Below are 4,511 nucleotides of genomic sequence, written 5' to 3'. Positions count from 1 at the left end.
TGAAGTAAGACAAAATATACACACATTCTCTCGTGAACACTCTGTTTTTCTTGTATTATTACCCTATTCTTACAGCCAGATTCTGATTCTTACACCGGAGGTGAATCGGGGGTGCAGACCCTCGCATTCTCTTCACTTTCAGGTACGGCCGAAGCCACCTTCAATCCAGCCGAAGCCTGTTCAAGCGACCGAAAGGATCTGGGCGTAACAGGCTCCATTGTACAAAGGAGAGGTCCAATTCCGCTTGTTTGGTTAAAAAAACCTCAAGGTTTGTCCCAAGCCTAATATCATTTATCATTTATAAGAAAATTTAATAATATTGTGTTTTGGTTTTCATAAGTAATTGTGTATCTTACTTTGGCATTTTTCCTGAATTTGTGATGTTTAACTTTGGCTTTCTTTGGAATAGTTTTTTATATAAAAAAATTTGTGGTTTGCAACTTCAGTGCAAATGTATAATCCTACTTATGAGGCAACAAAGATTTACTTTGAGGCTGTGGTAGAGTTATATGGCAACTAATATAGTCCTCGACCTTATTAAGACTTATTTCATTATTAAAGATTTTTAGTATGCCATGTTAGATGTAAACATCTTATTCAGTATAATCACTAGTGATCATATAAATTATTTCACATCTTTATATCCTTGTAGTAGTTTTCCTCATCAAGCTCAAAATGAAATATTATGTAAGAAGGGTTTTCCGGACCATGTCCGAATTATTTTTGGTCAAAAGAATTAGGTCTGGTTGGGTTTACCATTTTACAACCTGAATCAGCTGGCCTAGCACGACCCCACCTAATATGTATATATTCCATATATAGAATAAATTTGGATAAAGATGATCAAACTATTTAAAAGGTTGATGTCTTTTATGACCTCGTATTAGTAGTTATAGTTATACACTGTAAATTAGGTTCTAATACTTTTGCGGGAAGACAATATGCAATTTGTTGTTGAGGTACAATAAACTGATTGTCCTATAACTCTTTAATTAATGTATAATGTATAGTGGTCTATAATTGTCACGATGTTGGACTATTTTAACTGTGTTATTTCATGATTATGTCATTCAGCATTTTTGAGTACTAATCACCACATTCTAAATGTGTGGTGCTTTGTACGGAACAATTTCCAAATATATATAGTTGTATCATTCACCAGCTAGAAATCAACCCTAGAAATGTTGTTAAGGCGTGAGCTTACCAATGCTCCTAGAATAAATGCCGCTGGAATAACTTTTAGATTCCAAATCACTCCATTATTTCCACAACTAACTTTCATTGTTATATAAAAATTGATCTTGAACATCTGAAATCTAACTTATTCAAAAAGCAAATAGAATTAATTTTATCCTCAACGCTAGGAGGAGCCGCTGTTACTTAATTGAAAATCCTGAATAGAAATAGAAGTCTCCTGTGTGATGTGGTTTGGAGTTGTATAATTTTAGTATAGAAACTATTGGCAGTGCCATTAAAATTTAGACTCACACAAAATACAAGCTCTCAAATTTGTGTTCTCACCGTAAAACATCGCGCGTAGATTGTACAAGTAGAACCAGATAGAGATTTTCATATTTTTTTCTTTTAATAACTTCTGAAAATAGCCATTTAGTTGATTTAAATGAGTTGGTTGACCTCTTCGATAACATTTATAAATAAGTTGTCCTGCTATAGCTACGGTCCTAACACTGGATTTTGAAATTTGTCATATTTAACATTTTTCTCACATTCAAGGCATATATTAAATGCTTTTTAAAAGCCCTTTGCTTGTAGATTCATTGCAGGTATGTCGCATCCGATTGAGCATCCATGATTATGATTAATGAAGCAAGTCATTCATATTATTTTGGACTGCTTGTGGAAATAATTACAAAATGAAGTTAGGGTAATTATTTCCAAATATATGAAATGTGAATGGTAAAGTCCCATATGTCACAACCTAAGTCAAATCCCGAACCTTTTTTGAAAACTGGGTCAAGTCCTGATTTCGAGTCCAAAATAAGTCGAAGCTTACTGTCCCAATTGCATCCAACTTGGGTAAACAATAAGCCCAACACATGATCACAAAAGATCATGATTTATTGGTGAGCATATTAGTAGTACTTTTGTTAGATATGATTTGATGATATCATCATTTACCATCAGAGTTTGTGATAAGTGGCATTTTATACCACTTAGAGTGTCTTATAACGGCTTGAATTGATGTCTTGAACTCGAGTATTTTGTGTATTTGACGCGTTTTCGAGTGTTTTTGCATTTTAGGGTATAACTTGCTTAGATATGAGGATTTCATCAAAATAAGCCTTAGGATGTGCTTGGAATTAGTCTCGGGGAGTTGTGCAAAGAAATCAGCAAAATCAGAAGCAAAAATTGGATTTTTCCAGAAGGCTTGCAGGTGCCCGCCTGGAAGGAGCAGGCGACCGCCTGGAAGAAGGAGGAGGCCGCCTGGGTGCGGGAAATTAAATTCTGGATTTTATAATTCGAGTATAATTGGGCTTCTGTTGGCGCTGGTTCTTGTGGACTCTTATATAAACTTTTTGGAGAGACATTTTCAACAACAAGTAACAAGGAGAGAAGACCAAGAAGACCATTTTAGCACGCAACAATGAAGAAGAGGAAGCATACGTTTATCTTGTGATTCTTTTAATTCGTTGTAACAGTGATGCAAGTTTTCTTACTCTTTAAACCTTAATACTCTTGTGACGTACTCTGTTTTTATTAAGTATTTTTATTAGTTTATATCGTTGTATTATTATCATGTTTTCATATGAACCCATGGTGACGATGAGTTCTATCATGGGCTAATCGTGATCATGGGATCATAGCGGATTTACTATGGATTTCTTTAGTTAATTGTTTAATACCTTGGTATGTGGTGATTGTATGATATCTAGCATAAGTTGTGCTTATTCGTCTTATGTGCATCGCGAACATGTAAGATAGTTTGCTAATCTCTTGTGAAGCGATAATGAATCTTGAGATTTAGAACTTTCCATGCTAGCATAGGTTCATGTATTGTATGCATGATTAGTTGGTAACTCTAACCGTTTTACTTGTCCTGTGTAATCATAATGAATAACTTGTGCTTAAATTGTTGTGTTGTCAAATTCTGTAGACATATAGGGTCTCAACATAATTGATGCATATTCAACTTCTATCTTAATTGTGGATGCTTGGTAGAATGATATTCGTACAACGAAAGTTGGCGTTTATCAATTTCGTGTTGTTCGATTAATATCATCACCATTACATGCTAAGGGTAATAACAATAACTATTGAATGAAGTAGTAATGAAGTTATGATCTCATGTGTGTTTAATATTGATAATTTAAGTGTTTAATTCTCGTAGTTAATATTAGTTAATCAACCTTAATTGTTATTGTCTTGACATTGAAGAGTAATCATACATTGGTGAGTAAGTGTTAATTAAATATAATTAATCGGAGTCTCTATGGGAACAAACTAGAAATCATTCTATACTACTTGCGAACGCGTATACTTGCATGATTTAATTAACGCGTGTTTTCGCCCTAACAAGTTTTTGGCGCCGCTGCCGGGGACTCGGTGTTAATTTGTTTAGTTTATGTACTTGCCATCAGTGGTCATTAGGATTCATTGATTAAGACTTGTTACTTATTGCCTCCGTTTGTGTTCAGGTACTCTAGCGAGCGTTTATGCAAACACGTTCTCACACCCGCAAGAGAAATCTAGATACAGCTGAGGAGACAGATTCAGCTCTTGACTTTCCAGAGAAGATAGTTTTTGAAGATTCGGATAAAGAGAGTGAAAAGAAAGAACCTGTAATAATGGGTGATCATATAGTTCCAGCTGATCTAGCTCTTATGGACTTTTCTCGGCCTAAAATTGATGACATTCAGTCAAGCATCATTCATCCGGCTATTCAGGCCAATACTTTTGAAATCAGGCCGGGCACTATTCAAATGGTGCAGAATTCTGTTTCTTTCGGAGGTGCTGCGACTGAAGATCCCAACATGCATATCAGGATTTTTGTCGAGATCTGTAGTACTTTCAAATATAATGGTGTTACTGATGAGGTTATCAAGCTGAGGTTTTTCCCATTCTCTCTGAGGGACAAAGCTAAGGATTGGTTACATTTTTTACCAGCTGGGTCCATCACTTCTTGGGAAAATCTCGCGCAAAAGTTTCTGGTAAAGTTCTATCCAATGGCCAAGACTGCAGCTATGAGGAGTGCTCTTACTCAGTTTACGCAGTAAGAAGGAGAATCTATGTGCGAAGCTTGGGAGCGCTACAAAGAGATGTTGAGAAAGTGTCCACATCATGGTATGCCTGACTGGATGGTGATCACTGGTTTCTACAATAGTTTGGGGGCCCAATCTCGGCCCATGCTCGATGTAGCTTCTGAAGGCGCCTTGTGGGCCAAAAGCTATATTGAAGCCTATAATCTTATTAAAACTATGGTTGCAAATGAGTATCAAAACCCAACTCAAAGGATGATGCCTGGGAAGGTAGCATGTATTCTGGAAGTTGAT

The 4,511-nt window shown here is 35.9% G+C and overlaps 1 non-coding gene across 1 annotated transcript; it reads right to left on the bottom strand.

Annotated features, from left to right (window-relative positions):
- Window positions 1-4,199: 4,199 nt before the first annotated feature.
- LOC141715880 (small nucleolar RNA R71) lies at window positions 4,200-4,306 on the bottom strand. Its single transcript, XR_012572625.1, has one exon. It is a non-coding gene; the product is annotated as a small nucleolar RNA R71 (small nucleolar RNA).
- Between the last annotated feature and the right edge of the window lie 205 nt (window positions 4,307-4,511).

Source organism: Apium graveolens, chromosome 3, assembly GCF_009905375.1.
Source record: "Apium graveolens cultivar Ventura chromosome 3, ASM990537v1, whole genome shotgun sequence".
Classification (NCBI taxonomy): Eukaryota; Viridiplantae; Streptophyta; class Magnoliopsida; order Apiales; family Apiaceae; genus Apium; species Apium graveolens.
This window is presented reverse-complemented; position numbering and strand designations above follow the sequence as displayed.